Below are 16,257 nucleotides of genomic sequence, written 5' to 3'. Positions count from 1 at the left end.
GCCGGTCTTCTACCAGGACCTCCTCCGGACCTGGAAACTCTTTACAACGAGCAGGTCCGTGGCGGCCACCGAGGGGGCAGATCTCCTCGCGGAGCCCCTGCTACACAACCCCCAGCTCCGTTTGCAGGTGGCGGAGTCCCGCTCGGTGCGCCAGAGGTTGGTCCTGGCAGAGGTCACAAGAGTCGGAGACCTCCTGGACTATGACCGGGGAGACTGGCTGGATCCCCTAACCTTCGCTCAGCGCATGGGGCTTTCCAGACCTTGTACTCCCCGAGGCATACTTCAGGAGGTGAAGGCCGCTTTGCCGCCCGCTGCTCGGGTTTATCTCGACCGGGTCCTGCACGAGGGCACGCCCCGCCCACCCACTACCCCAGGCCCGCCGGACCTTTTAATTGGACCCCTCCACCGTGGACCCAACCGATCCCTTCACCCCTTCACTAGAAGCCGGCTGCACGAGATGCAGCCGGTCTGTTTTCAAACCGCGCCAAGAAAACATCTCTACACGCTCGTATTCCACACCCTTCACGCCCGCACCCTCGTGTCCCGCCCCGATACAAAATGGCGGGACCTCCTGCCACCTTTGGAGGGTGAAGAGCCCCGGTGGGCCAGCCTATATTCCATCTTAGTCCCAAAGCCCGCCGGGGATGTCAGTTGGCGTCTCCTCCACGGAGCCGTGAGCACGGGTGTGTACTTGGCGCGGTTCACCACAATCCCAGACACCTGCCCCTTTTGCGGCGTGAGGGATACCCTGGCACATGTCTACCTGGAGTGTGCCAGGCTGCAGCCCCTATTCCGGCTCCTCACCAATATCTTATTACGTTTTTGGTTGCACTTCTCCCCTCACCTTCTCATTTATGCACTCCCTATCCGTGGCCCCACAAAGTCCCGGGATCTCCTGGTCAACCTCCTCCTGGCCCTAGCTAAAATGGCCATCTACAAAACCAGAGTGAGGAGGTTGGCCGATGGAGTCTCCTGTGACTGTGGGGCCTATTTCCGATCCTCGGTCCGTTCACGTATCCGGGCAGAGTTTCTCTGGGCGGCGTCCTCTGACTCCCTTGACGCCTTTGAGGAGCAGTGGGCTCTGTCCGGGGTTCTCTGCTCGGTGTCCCCGTCCGGTTCCCTTCTTTTGACCCTTTGACCGCACTCCTGTCCCTGTTATTTTATTAGTTGTCCCCCGGAATTTTTTGGGTATCTAGGTCCTGTGGATCCCCCTTTTAGGCTGGGGGGGACCCTTTAGCAGTGGACGGGCTTCGCCCGCCCACTTCCCGGATCCCAATAAGACTGCTCTTCCATAGCCTTCTAGCTTGGAGGGAGGTGGAAAGCTGCTACTGGGCCCTAAGCTATCCCTGCTGCTCCAGCTGCTCCCCTGGCTGGGCCAGACACTACCCGCCTCTTCTCTGCTATCTGGTTGCTAGACCCCCCACACTCAGGTGCTGCTACTGCTCCAACTGCAGTCCCGGGGGGGGGGGGCTGCTAGCCCACTCCCCAGAGAGGAGGAGTGAGGGACCCCAGCCACTGCTGTTGTGGACACCACCACCACCTGAGAGGGGTCCATTCTGCCTGCCTGGATCACCACCTGGAGTTCCTGGAGCTGCTGCTGCTGCTTTGGAGTCTGCTACCTGGAGCTGCTGAAGCCCGAGGAGAAGAAGATGACCATCTACCAGTGGGGGAGCACCTAGAGACTTTGCAGACCACCGTGGAGGGGGCCTAAGACTGAGTAATTTTCAAACTGTGCTCTTGTGGTGGGGGTCTTGACTGTGTTTGTAGGGACACTGGGGGTGTGGCGTGGAGCTGCCCCCTGATCCATCTGTGTGTCCCCCCCCAACTCCCACCACTATTACTACCACCGCTGCCCCCTCCACTACCCCCACTGGCTGTATACCATCTGCCTCAGCTCCTGCCTCTGGACTCAGCTGCTTGCTTGGCTTGCCACGCCCTATTTCCACCCTTTGGGCCAGAAGCAGCAGCAAGCTAAAAAAGACTTGTGCAAGTGCACGTGGGCGCATGTGCCCCCCCCCCCCCCGGACTGCCTACCCCCCAGCTTTGCCCTTTACTACCTGCCCCATTTGCCACTTGCTTTGCCTCCTCTTTTGTCCCAGCCCCCCTTACTAGCTTCAGTTTGTTTGCCTGCCCCGCCCATTTCCTTCTGCAGCCTTTGTTTGTTTGCCCCACCCCAGCCTCTGAAGCTAGCCCCTTGGTTTCCCTGTTCTATCTCCAGACCGCTTAGCCCCTCGCTCCGTATGCCCATGCCCCCTTCCATGCGCTTGTGCAATTCCCCATTTCAGTTACAACCCTCTTCACTGCACCCCCAATGTTGTTGAATCCCCCCTCCATAGTGCACCAAGAGGAGCCGGAATTTCCACCTTGTGTCGGTGACTGACCCCTAACCACTGATTGCCCCCCGTCCAGCTCACCCCTTTTGGCGCCCTCCTCCCCTGCCTGCAGCCTAGCGGGGAGGAGTGGTCGACCTGCTTCCCCTCTCCCCTCCTCCTTTTGGTGTCCCCCTTTCCTCCTTGCTCATGATGGCAGGGGATATGAGACGGGTGAGACCTCTCCAGTAGCCCGAGCTCTCCCTCCCCCGCCTGCCCCTCTGTCACCCCCCCAAGCTTCTACGTCCGCTGCCAAACCATCTGCCATCTCCCCTGCTGGGGCACCAGCAGCAACGGGCACCGGGGTGACCTCCACTGCTGCCACGTCTATCACCCCCTCAGATTTGGGGGGAGTCCTCCCAGCCGGCGGGAAGGGCCAGGGGAAGAAGGGGAAGGGCCCCGCTAAAAAGACCAGGCCCTCCATGGCAGGGGCTGCCCCCAATGCCCCGGCCCCATCTCCAGCTGGGGCGCCCCTCCCCGCTGTTCCCTCCACCAGCTCTGCAGGTGTCCCTCCCCCGGCCCCCAGAGCATACGCCCAGGTGGCGGCAGCCCCCCCGCCTGCCGCTACATCATTTCTCCAGCCCACCGCCTCCGCTACCATCTATAGCGGCCGGGGCCCCTTTCCCACCATGACCAGGAAGCACGGCGTCCGTTGCCTCCTGGTGCCCGCTTCACCCCACGTGGAGACCTATGTGCGGGCGTTGGCGAGGGTGGTGGGGCCCACGGCCATTGTGGCGGCCTCCAAAATGTATGGCAAGGTTGTCTTCTTCTTAGCATCGGAGGCTGCCGCTCAGGAGGCGGTGGAGAAGGGCCTGGCGGTCGGGGGCGTGTTCGTCCCCTTAGAGCCGCTAGAGGACCTGGGCGTCCGCCTGGTCCTGACCTCCGTCCCTCCCTTTCTCCCCAGTGCCACCCTGTTACCCGCCCTTTCTACCTTGGGAAAGCCCATCTCTGTCATCAGCCCTCTCCCGTTGGGCTGCAAAGACCCCGCCCTCCGTCACGTCCTCTCCTTCCGCCGGCAAGTGCAGCTTCAACTGCCGCCAGCGGCGCACGACGGAGAGGCACTGGAGGGGTCCTTCCTAGTCCCCTACCAGGGGACCCATTACAGGGTGCATTATTCCACGGGGGAGGCCCGGTGCTACCTCTGCCGGGCGATGGGGCACGTCCGGAGGGAATGCCCCCTGGCCCGGGAAGGAGGGGCATCCAGGACACCCGAGCCCCGGCAGGACACCGGCCCCGTCATCACCGACGCCCCTGGCTGCCCGGCACCCGAAACTGCCCCTCCTCCTTCCCAGTCCACCATTGCTCCCGCTCGGGCCCAAGGGGTACCTCCCCCACTATGCCCAAATGAGCGGGAGAACCCCTCCCCCGCTGTTTGCAATCTGGCGAGGCCTGTGGAGGAGGGTGCGGCAGGTACACCGCCCTGCATGGGAGAGGACCCGCCCCAAGGGGAATCTTCCCTCCCTTGTGCTGCCCCACTGTTACCCCCTCGAGTCCCTGAGCCATCGCCTCTGCCCCCTGACACAACCCCTGCTAGCCAGCCCCCGGATGATGCCATGGAGGGCTGGGCCCTAGTCCAGGGGAAGCGGGGCAAGCGGAAGGCTCGAGCTCCGCTCCTCCCATCTGACGCGGAGGCCCCCCGGAAGACCAGGAAGGGGGGCACCGAGGCCGAGCCTTCCGCTCTACCCACGGGTGTGTTCCACCCACCAGAGCCGGCTGGGGAAGACGTGGCAGCACTAGAAGGCGGTATCTCCCCTCCACGGGAGTCCCTCCCCTCCAAGACCCCCGAGGCACCATCTGAAACCCCAGTGTGCCCCAAAGTAACCATCGCGTCAGGTGCCGGCGGGGAGAATCCTGGGGTAGCGGAAAACAATTTCCCCTCTATATATGAGGAGATCGAGGCCCTGGGTCTGACCCCGGTCACCCAGGGGGAGGACGATCCTATGCCAGCGGGCCTCGATCTGGGCGACTTCTTTCCAGCCCCCCTTTCCCCATACTCCCTCCCCCTAACCGTCGCTTCTGCTCCCACCTCCGAGGAGCCCCTGGACTCCTCCATCAACCCGGCTGCAGAAGGCACCCTGCTGAGAGCCACCGAGCCAGTTGAGGCGACGGCCAGTGCCACGCGGCTGGAACCTGAGCCACCAGGGGCATCCCTCGCTGGTGAGGAGCATTCGACCTCCTTTCCGGGAGAGGACCCTACAGAAGAAAGTCCACCTCCTGATGCCGTGGCTGCCAAATCCACCAGACAGCTTGCGCCCGGCATCGGTGAGAGCCCTCTCCCGACCCAGAATCTCATCTCTACCCCTGCCCCTGCCCTTCTCCCGCCCACCTCCCGAGATATTATTGTCACCCCTGGGACAGTCTCCTTCCCCTTTCCAACAGATGACCCCCAGGGAATGGCCTTTGTGTTTGCCCGTCCCGACCCACCAGGGGCTGCTATCCTCCCTCCGCCGCCCCCTATCGCCCCAGCACTCAGGTCAACCCATCAAGAGCCCCGTCGGGGGTCCGCACCCTGTCTGCCCGTCCCGCTGGGCCAGGGGGCTGTACCAAGGGCCCCATCGGGAAGCAACCAGACCATAACCCCAGCCCCCCATGCGCTGCGAGAGGAGTTGCGGGAGTTCCTAGAAGACGTCCGTGGCTCCCGCAACAAAGTCCAGCTTGCCCTCCAGCGATGGGGGGACTTTAATCAAATCCTCCGGGCCGCAAGGGCCCTCATGGGGGAGGGGAAAAGGACCGGGAGACAGGGCGCCGCGGCCTACCAGCGGGTCCGCCACTTCCGTGACTCCTTACTCACCTACGGGGTGGGTCACGGACTGCTACACGGCCCGCCGGGAGCCACGAGCATCCCTGCTGGCGAGGATCCCCCCCAGCCCTCCTCATGGCACCCTTTACCATCGCAACATTGAACACCCGTGGCTGTAAGATGGGTCTCCGCAGGTCCCAGGTGCTCTCCTTCCTTCGAGAGGGGAGGTACTCTGTGGTTTTCCTGCAGGAGACCCATACGGATCCGACCGCCGAAGACAGCTGGCGGCTGGATTGGGGGGACAGGGTCTACTTTAGCCACCTCACAGTTCATACGGGTGGAGTGGCGACCCTGTTCTCCCCCGACCTACGGCCCGAGGTGCTGGGGGTCGCCGAGGCTGTGCCGGGTCGCCTGCTGCACCTCCGGGTCCAAATGGAGGGGCTCGTAGTCAACCTCGTCAACATCTATGCCCCAGCAGCGAGCCCGGAGCGGCTGCAATTCTATCAGCAGGCATCCGCCTTCCTCGGCACCTTGGATCCTCAGGAGTGCCTGGTCTTGGGAGGGGACTTTAACATCACCCTTGAGGAACGGGACCGCTCGGGGACCGAGAAGAGCCCGGCCGCCGTCGCCGTCCTCCAGGAGATAGTCGAACACCACTCCCTGGTGGACGTCTGGCGCGACCACCACCCGGATGACACTTCCACGTTCACCTTTGTCCGGGTGGAGGCCCATCGGTCGCGCCACTCCCGGTTGGACCGCATTTATTTATCACGCTTTCATCTTACACGAGCCCACTCCTCCAGCATCCGGCCGGCCCCATTTTCTGACCATCACATAGCCACCGTGACAGCCTCCCTCTGCGCGGAGAGGCCGGGGCCGACCTATTGGCATTTTAACAACAGCTTGCTGGAGGATGCGGGCTTCGTGGCGTCCTTCCGGGAGTTCTGGCTGGCCTGGCGAGGGCAGCGGCGTGCCTTTCCCTCGGCACGGCGGTGGTGGGACGTAGGGAAGGTGCGCGCTCGGCTCTTCTGCCGTGACTACACCCGGGGCACCAGCCGACGGAGGGATGCAGCGATAGAGCAGTTGGAACGGGAGGTCTTAGAGCTGGAGAGGCGTCTGGCCGCCAGCCCCGAGGATCCACCCCTCTGCGGAGCGTGCCGGGAGAAGCGGGAGGAGCTCCGGAGCCTCGAGGACCATCGGGCCCGGGGTGTCTTTGTTCGATCCCGCATCCGTCTCCTTCGGGAGATGGATTGTGGCTCCCGCTTCTTCTATGCCCTGGAAAAAAAGAGGGGGGCTAAGAAACATATCATATGCCTACTGACTGAGGATGGCACCCCCCTCACGGATCCGGTGGAGATGTGCGAGATGGCGAGAGCCTTCTACGCAAGCCTTTTCTCCCCGGAGCCGACCGATCCTAACGCTTGCAGAGTGCTGTGGGAGGAGCTCCCGACGGTCAGCGTGGGCGACCGAGACCGGCTAGAGCTGCCTCTCACTCTGGCCGAGTTCTCGGAAGCCCTCCGTCGCATGCCCACCGATAAATCTCCGGGCATGGACGGGCTGACCGTGGAGTTCTACCGCGTGTTCTGGGACGTCCTGGGCCCAGACCTAGTCACCGTCTGGGCCGAGTCTTTGCAGAGCGGGGTCCTCCCTCTTTCGTGCAGGCGAGCCGTGCTCGCCTTATTGCCGAAGAAGGGGGACCTCCGCGATTTACGAAATTGGTGTCCCGTCTCGCTCCTCAGCACGGACTACAAAATCGTGGCAAAAGCCATCTCCCTGAGGCTAGGGTCCGTGCTGGCGGACGTGGTCCGACCAGACCAGACCTACACCGTCCCGGGCCGCAGCATCTTCGACAACCTATATCTGGTCCGGGACCTATTGGAACTTGGGTGTAGGGATGGTCTGTCGTTCGCCCTCCTGTCCTTAGATCAGGAGAAGGCGTTCGACAGGATGGATCACGGGTATCTCCTGAGCACTCTGCAGGCGTTTGGCTTCGGACCCAGGTTTGTGAACTTTCTCCGGGTGCTGTACGCTTCCGCAGAGTGTCTGGTAAGGCTCAACTGGACCCTGACCGAACCGGTCAACTTCGGGCGAGGAGTACGGCAGGGGTGCCCCCTCTCAGGCCAGCTGTACGCTCTGGCGATCGAGCCCTTCCTCTGTCTCCTCCGAAGGAGGTTGACAGGGTTGGTGCTGAGGGAGCCGGAGCTGCGGCTGGTCCTGTCGGCGTACGCTGATAACGTGCTCCTCGTGGTCCAGGACCCAGGCGACTTGGTGCGGGTGGAGGCTTGCCAGGCCATCTATTCAGCAGCCTCCACTGCGCGGGTCAACTGGGTCAAGAGCTCTGGCTTGGTGGTAGGGGACTGGTGGCAGGCGAGCTCCCTCCCACCCGTGCTTCAAGCCATTCGGTGGAGCACAGGTCCGCTGCTCTATCTGGGCGTTTACCTTTCTGCCACGCATCCCTCTCCACCGGAGAACTGGCAGAATTTAGAGGGCAGGGTGATAGAGCGGCTCCGGAAATGGACAGGACTACTCCGGTGCCTCTCCCTTCGAGGGAGAGCGTTAGTGCTTAATCAACTAGTCCTGTCCATGCTCTGGTACCGGCTCAACACCCTGGTCCCGGCCCCGGCTTTCCTGACCAACCTGCGGACATCGATTCTGGAGTTCTTTTGGTCAGGAGTGCACTGGGTCCCTGCAGGGGTTCTCCATCTACCTGTGGAGGAGGGAGGGCAGGGCCTAAAATGTCTGCTCACTCAGGTCCATGTCTTCCGCCTCCAGACCCTGCAGAGGCTCCTTTATGGTGCAGGTAGTCCGGCGTGGAGCATACTGGCGCACGCCTTCCTGCGCCGCTTCCGAGGGCTCCGATACGACCGGCAGCTCCTTTATCTCCATCCGAGAGGTCTTCTGCGAGACCTCTCCGGGCTGCCGGTCTTCTACCAGGACCTCCTCCGGACCTGGAAACTCTTTTCAACGACCAGGTCCGTGGCGGTCACCGAGGGGGCAGATCTCCTCGCAGAGCCCCTGCTACACAACCCCCAGCTCCGTGTGCAGGTGGCGGAGTCCCGCTCGGTGCGCCAGAGGTTGATCCTGGCAGAGGTCACAAGAGTCGGAGACCTCCTGGACTATGACCGGGGAGACTGGCTGGATCCCCTGACGCTCGCTCAGCGCATGGGGCTTTCCAGACCTTGTACTCCCCGGCGCATACTTCAGGAGGTGAAGGCCGCTTTGCCACCCGCTGCTCGGGTTCATCTCGACCAGGTCCTGCATGAGGGCACGCCCCGCCCACCCCTTACCCCAGGCCCGCTGGACCTTTTAATTGGACCCCTGCCCCGTGGACCCAACCGACCCCTTCACCCCTTCACTAGAAGCCGGCTGCACGAGATGCAGCCGGTCTGCTTTCAAACCGCGCCAAGAAAACATCTCTACACGCTCGTGCTCCACACCCTTCACGCCCGCACCCTTGTGTCCCGCCCCGATACAAAATGGCAGGACCTCCTGCCATCTTTGGAGGGTGAGGAGCCCCGGCGGGCCAGCCTATATTCCACCTTAGTCCCAAGGCCCGCCGGGGATGTCAGTTGGCGGCTCCTTCACAGAGCCGTGAGCACGGGTGTGTACTTGGCGCGGTTCACTTCAATCCCAGACACCTGCCCCTTTTGCGGCATGAGGGATACCCTGGCACATGTATACCTGGAGTGTGCCAGGCTGCAGTCCTTATTCCGGCTCCTCACCAATATTTTATTACGTTTTTGCTTGCACTTCTCCCCTCACCTTCTCATTTATGCACTCCCTATCTGTGGCCCCGCAAAGTCACGGGATCTCCTGGTCAACCTCCTCCTGGCCCTAGCTAAAATGGCCATCTACAAAACCAGAGTGAGGAGGTTGGCCGATGGAGTCTCTTGTGACTGTGGGGCCTATTTTTGATCCTCGGTCCGTTCACGTATCCGGGCAGAGTTCCTCTGGGCGGCGTCCTCTGACTCCCTTGACGCCTTTGAGGAACAGTGGGTGCTGTCCGGGGTTCTCTGCTCAGTGTCCCCATCCGGTTCCCTTCGTTTGACCCTTTGACCGCACTCCTGTCCCTGTTATTTTATTAGTTGTCCCCTGGAATTTTTTGGGTATCTAGGTCCTGTGGATCCCCCTTTTAGGCTGGGGGGGATCCTTTAGCGGTGGACGGGCTTTGCCGGCCCACTTCCCGGATCCCAATAAGACTACTTTTCTATAGCCATCTGGTCTTGCCCCGTCACAGACCCATAAAGCCTATTGTTGTGCACTGCAAATGACTTCCCTTGTGCAGCTCTTTACATCTGTTGTGACACAACGAATCCCTAGGTTGCAGAGTAGCAGCCGTGTTAGTCTGTATTCGCAAAAAGAAAAGGAGTACTTGTGGCACCTTAGAGAGACTAACAAATTTATTTGAGCATAAGCTTTCGTGAGCTGCAGCTCACTTCATCAGATGCTCACGAAAGCTTATGCTCAAATAAATTTGTTAGTCTCTCTAAGGTGCCACAAGTACTCCTTTTCTTTTTAATGAATCCCTAGTTTCTGATCCTTGCTTTACCACTAACAACTTCTGTGCCTCAGTTTTCCCAGCTCTAAAATGTGGATAATAAAGTTTCTGTTGTGAAGAATAGTAAATTAGCCTTCTCTCCTGCAAGTTATTCTGCACGGGTGGCCCCCTATGTCTGCAAGGGGCTCTACTGACTTCAGTGGGGCTCTCTACAGGAGCACAAGAGTAACTTGGAGTAACTTGCAGGAGTGAGGCCTTCATGCTGCTTTGAAGATTTAAGGTTTTATGTAAGTGCTAAGTCTTATGATTAATGGAATAATAAATGCAAAGAACCAGGAAGATTGGAAATTCAGTATTCCCATCTCAGAAAAAAGCCCTGGTGCACACAGATGTTAGACCTTAGCTTAAATGAAAAAAGCAACTTTTATTGTATACTTAAACAACAACAACAACAACAACCCTATAGCAATAATGCCCAAAGGAATGCAGAGAATAGAAATCCCAAAGTTTCACAGCCGTGTGCCTTCCTCGAAGTTGAGGGTTTTATTCCATGCATTTCTTTGGGCATCATTGCCCTCATTTAATACAAATTGACAATAAAGTTTGAATATTTTAATGATGTAGGCTTATCAGTCTGCCATCTGTGGCATGCATTTAGGCTTCCACTCTCTCTTCCTGCACAGAGCAACAGTTCAGCTCATTCTTGGAGCAGCGTCTCTAGTCTGAAGATTAGTATTTCTCACTTATTAGGAATATGCTACAATAGAGCCCATCTGCAGAAATCCAAACCAAGTCATTATTGTTGCCGACCCATGCGTATACAATAATCATCACAGACTGGAACTGTACTGCATCAATCTCTGATCCCCTTGATTCATATGGTTTCATTCAGCTTGTGGTCTCCAATTCTATAATCCCATTTTATAACATTTTGCCTTTACAGCCATCAACTACAATGAGTCAAGTGAATAAGAATGTCTTTTTATTATTACTCCTCTCTCCTACTCAATGTTTGTACAAAATGTTCCGTTTAAAAAAAAAAACAGGTATCTCGGTTTGTGCCATTGTTCTAACAGGAGGAAGTAAAATATTATGCACAAAATGAGAGTATACAAAAGGAAAACAGGGTTGCTGATGCCATGAGCCTTAAAGCAATGCAGGGAGCATAGGAAAAAGCTTTGCTCTGGGTGAGAGATTTATCATGTATTTAAGCAGAGAGCAAATAACGTGCACAACACATGCTGTCTGAAAACTGGCAAGGGTAGGACTCAAACTCAGAGTAGATCGGTGTTGCTCAGCAAAATGAAAAGCCTCTGTGGGCAGAGGGACCAGCACAAGTCCTATACATCAAGTAAGCCCTTGGTGCTAAACTTTCTTGCACCCACCTCATGCTTTCCCTCTACATGATTGAATTTCAGCCCTCAGTATAGCTGCACCAAAGGAAACCCCTAGAATAGACAAGGACAGCTGGGATTTGCCTGGATGGTGCTTATCCCTGCATGAAATTGGGATCAACTCCACTGGTGCTAGGGTTGCCAACTTTCTAATCACGCAAAACCGAACACCCTTGCCCCATGCCCTGCCCCAATACCCCGCCCCTGACCTGAGGCCTCACCCCCTCCGCTTACTCCATTCCCCCCTCCCTCCTTCTCTTGCTCTCCCTCACTCACTTTCACCAGGCTGGGGCAGGAGGCTGGGGTGTGGGAAGGGTTGAGGGCTCCGGTTGGGGTTGCAGGCTCTGGGGTGGGGCCACAAATGAGGGGTTCAGGGTGTGGGAGGAGGCTCCGGGCTGGGGCAGCGGGTTGAGGTATAGGAGGGGGTGAGGGCTCCAGCTGGGGGTGTGGGCTTTGGGGTGGGGCCATGAATGAGGGGCTGGGGGTGCAGGAGGGGGCTCACGGCTGGGGCAGGGGGTTGGGGTCCAGAAGGGGGTGTGGGCTGTTGGAGGGAGTTTGGGTGCGGGAGGGGTCTCAGGGCTGGGGCAGGGGGTTGGGGTATGGGAGGGGGTGTGGGCTCCAGGAGGCAGTTTGGGTGCGGGAGGAGGTCAGGACTGGGGTTGGGGTGCAGAAAGGGGTGAGAGGGTGCAGGCTCCGGCTGGGCAGTGCTTACCTAAGGCGACCCCTGGAAGTGACCGGCATGTCCGGCTTCTAAGGCGGAGGGGCCAGGGGGCTCTGCATGCTGCACCTTCCCGCAGGCACTACCCCCGCAGCTCCCATTCGCCATGGTTCCCTTAGACCCACTGCACCGGCAACTGGACTTTTAATGGCCCGGTCAGTGGTACTGACCGGAGTTGCCAGGGTCCCTTTTCAACCAGGCATTCCGGTTAAAAACCGGACACCTGGCCACCCTAACTGGTGCCCACCCCTGCTTCCCCTAACTCCACTAGGGCATTGCACTGGTGCAGCTACGCCAGTGGCTAAAATCAGGGCTAACTGCAAGGGTGTTGACATCAGGTTTTGGCAGATGTAGGGCTTTCTCCTTTGCCACCGCAGCTTTGTCATTGGCTCTGATGGCCCCAGGGTAAAGCAGGAAATGACTTTCAAAAGACAGTTATTTGTGCTCTGAAGTTCATTCCTGTATTTCATTAGTGACCTGGGGTCTTGAACAGTTTTTTAAAGAAAATACTTCTTAAAAATAAAAGCCATCTCACCAGGCCTCTGGAGAATTGTCCCGCTTAGAGGGACCCTGGGATGGGGGAAGAGACCTCTGTGGCTCCCATACCACTCCACACCCTGCCCTCCACCCGCAGCAGCTGACACAAGGGAAAAGGGAAGTGTGGCAGTGATTCCCAACTAACAGAATACCCCTTGGGACAAAGGGCAGCTGGGGTCAGGAGTCCATCTTGATACAGACTGTCTGAGGAACAGGGGGAGCACAAAGGTATCTTAAAGCCACTTTTGCCTCCCCCCTCCTAAGCTGTGCTGCTGCCCAGGACCTGGTCCAAAGATAATGATGTACAGAGCTGACACCCCTCCTACACTCCCCCCACCCCAAAAAGCCAAAAAATTAAGCTTTTGGGAGTTTTTTGAGGGATTTTCTTCTCCCCCCCCCCCCCCGCATCCTCACATGCAGTAAAATGAAAAATGCCCAGGATGGCTGGGTGAATGAAAAGATGGCTCTTTTTCTCTTGCTTTCTTCCTCCTTCTCCCACTCTGTAACTTTTGAAAAGTTGAGGGAATTTTGAAAAGAGTGGCAAACTTAGAGCTTAATTTTGCCATATGTCCCTCTGTAATTTTTTCAGAAGTTGAGAAGTTTTGAACAGGCACAGAGTGGAAAAAGGAAAAGAGAGAAGACAAAAAAGTAGAGCCTCTCCCTAACCCCAGATATCATTCAATGGCCAAAAATGGGAGAAGGGGGAGGGAGGAAGAAAGGGATGACAAAAACTTGAATTTGTCAAAAATTGTGGTTTTTGAAAACCTAAATGAAAAATGAGGCAAAAGTCAGGAACGGAACCTAAACTTGGTCTCATCCATGCTCCTACCCACTTGCACATCACTTCTTCGTGACTTGTGCAGGAATATATATTTGTAATCAGGCTGTGTCAGTTAAACTTTAACTAAACATGTCTGTTGTTTTTCTGTCTTTCCAAAGTTGACACCCCCACCCTGCCCTGCCCCCACTCCACACACCTAAGAAAAGCCAAGCAGAGTCATTGTGATCACTGGTATAAAATATTCTCTCTCCTCTGTCAGGTTTCAGAGTAGCAGCCGTGTTAGTCTGTATTCGCAAAAAGAAAAGGAGTGCATAATCTTTCGTGAGCTGTAGCTGTAGCTCACGAAAGCTTATGCTCACATAAATTTGTTAGTCTCTAAGGTGCCACAAGTACTCCTTCTCTCCTCTGTGTTACTCACATCTATAAAATTGCAATATTTCTTGACGTTCTACTGAATGTCTGATCAGTTTTATTCTTTCCCAATGGCTGACTGAACTGAATCTCATTCTTGTCTTATGAGTTTGGTTGTCAGGGGGATATGGCTATTGGTTAATTTATGTTAGCTATTTATGAAGGGAGAGACTTTTATTTTTAATATGCAACTTTTGGTTGTCCATCTGTCTGCTCATCAGACTTGGAGCCAGAAAACATGAGTAGGAAGTGATGAAGTAGTAGCAATTACGTAACCAATACCCTCAGAAGCAGGGTCTGCAGTATACTGGTATTAGAGCCATCTGCCCAACAGGTGTCACAGCTGATCCAAATCTATTGCTGATCTGTTTCTATTAGATTGTAAAACTAAGGCCTGGTCCATCTTAGGGTGTTTCGTTTTGTGCCACGGTTGTATAGTTGATATGTGATTTTGGGTTTTGGTTTGTTTGATGGGTGTTTTGTTTTTTGCTACATTAACTACACAGGTAGAGTGGTATAGTTAAAACAGCAAAACAAACCAAAAAACTAACCAAACAAAGCTAGTGTGGATACAGCTATACTACTATAAATCACCTTGATAACTTCGTCCACACTAGGATTTTATGCTCGTATAACTATTCCAGTGAAGATATCACTGCCCTAACCAGAATTGTTCTTCCTGTACAACTTTTCTATTGTCCTCAGACAAAGGTTTTTGTGTCTTTAATTGTATAGAATGGACCATTTTTAAAGTAAAATTATTTTCACGGCATGATTTCGTTTCAAGCTAAGCAGGACTTCACTATAACTGAACTAGCATCTTGTGTATTGCAATGATTTGAAACAATCTGCCACTGTTTTATGAGCTCACTGTCAACGGAGTTTTGTTATGAGTTCATCAGGTGTGGCTTTAACTGAATTTTTCTTAGGCAAACATTTCACTTAGGTGAAGGAATTATACAGACTTTGATCCTCTGGTAGCTGCTGGAAAAGCCATCCTGACACCACCCCAACCAAGGACACTAGCCAGATTTCATCCCCACTTTAAGCTGCCCAAGTATCTGAATAACCCCTGACCAAGGAGAAACCCCCCTCTCACCTAACAACCTCCATGTGCTACAGCCCAGCCAGTGCTCCCAAGCCTCGCCCTTGACAAAGGAGGACATTTATCTAATACCCTTAGTTATAGAAGGGGCTCCTGCACCCAGACTCCCCCAAGCTACCACAAAAAACTCTCCTTATGTATGAAATGTATAAATAATAACACATCAACGGAATATTTTCAGGCCTTTTTTTTTAATGGCAACAGAAACCTCTGTTTTTATACAAGTAAACATTCCCTTGCAGTCCTAGCAAATCAAGTTAGGCACCAAGAGAAACACAAGAACTGAACAGAGCTACCCTGACTTATACCAGCTGCTCCCTTTTAAAGATTTGTGGGTGAGGCAGCCTCAGGAGTTCTTTGGCTGGCTGAGCTGAAGATACATTTAAGAATGGGGCAGCTCCAGCTGGAGCAAAGCAGTCAGCTCAGGTATTAGGCAAACAGAAAATGCAAGAAACCCAACAGGCATACACCAAGGTAAAGGGCAGGAGGGTGGGTAGCTACCTGGCACAAGAGAAGCAAGATAGATAGTCTGATTTCAAGCTGAGGAATAAGAATGGAGGGAGAGAGAATGTGGACAAGAAGTTATAGAATAGACTATCAGGGTCGGAAGGGACCTCAGGAGATCATCTAGTCCAACCCTCTGCTCAAAGCAGGACCAATCCCCAATTTTTGCCCCAGATCCCTAAATGGCCCCCTCAAGGATTGAACTCACAACCCTGGGTTTAGCAGGCCAATGCACAAACCACTGAGCTATCTCTCCCCCCAAAGTGAGTCTGTTGTAAGTGTGTGTTGTGGGGGAGAGATTCAGTTTTATTGTTAAGAGCAATGTGGAAAAGGCCAAATTCTTAGACTGAAGAAAAAACACCCCACTGTGAGGTGCTCTTATGATGAGGGGCATTTTAAGTATTTTAGATAAATCCCATGTAATTATGGCAACATATGATTCAAAAAGCAAAGGCTGGCCCTAAGACAGATGCAGTCAACAGGTTATAATAGCCACAGCATAAGCAATGTTTTGCTAGCACAGCTTACTAAACATGTTGGCACATGAATGTTCTTGTCTTGCAGTGGTATAAAGTCTGTTTAAAACAGATTGCAGGGTTAAAAAATGTTGAGTTTCATTTCTTAGGGAAGCAGGTTAATGAAGTCATTCGAGGAGCAGAAGTCAGGTTAAGTAGGTTCTATTCTCAGATCTGTCGCTGAGGCCAGGCCTGTACTAAAAACATTAGGTCAGTTTAACTACCTTAGTCAGGGGTGTGAAAAATCCACACCCCTGAGCAGTGTTGTTAAATCAACCTAAATCCCTGTGTACACAGCACTACTGCTACCACCTCTGAGAGACGTGGATTACCCATGCCAGTGGAAGAACTCCTCCCATCAGCGTAGGTAGTGTCTACACTGAGGCCCTTCAGAGCCACTGCTGCAGCTGTGGTGTTTTAAGCGTAGACAAGCTCTGACTTTGTGACCTTAGTCAAATCGCCTATCCTCCATGCCTTAGTTTCCCTATTTGTAAAATATCTACAACGCACATTGTGTAACCTACTTAATGAATGTTTGTAAAGGGCTTTGAGATCTGTGATTGGAAGGTGCTATTCAGTATAAATGCAAAGCAGCATTTTAAAATGTACTCCCGTTTAGCTCCCAACAGCTGTATTATTCCCTTGAAACACATGAAATGAGTTGGTGGGGTTTATAGTCCAGTCT

At 55.0% G+C, this 16,257-nt stretch overlaps 1 protein-coding gene across 3 annotated transcripts in view; it reads left to right on the top strand.

The window, feature by feature from the left end:
* The window catches only part of BCL2L14 (BCL2 like 14), a 70,833-nt gene that overhangs the window by 25,320 nt on the left and 29,256 nt on the right, over positions 1–16,257 (top strand). The window contains exon 1 of one of the 3 annotated variants that reach the window (XM_038380810.2): positions 14,881–15,027. The exons of 1 other annotated variant lie outside the window; for it this stretch is intronic. The gene's annotated coding sequence lies outside the window, so the exon portion shown is untranslated. Of the gene's footprint in view, positions 1–14,880; positions 15,028–16,257 lie in introns of those variants that run through there. One more of the 3 variants, XM_038380827.2, reaches the window with a different exon arrangement.

This window comes from Dermochelys coriacea, chromosome 1 (assembly GCF_009764565.3).
Source record: "Dermochelys coriacea isolate rDerCor1 chromosome 1, rDerCor1.pri.v4, whole genome shotgun sequence".
Classification (NCBI taxonomy): domain Eukaryota; kingdom Metazoa; phylum Chordata; order Testudines; family Dermochelyidae; genus Dermochelys; species Dermochelys coriacea.
The sequence above is the reverse complement of the archived record's forward strand: the minus strand, read 5'-3'. Positions and strand labels throughout refer to the sequence as shown.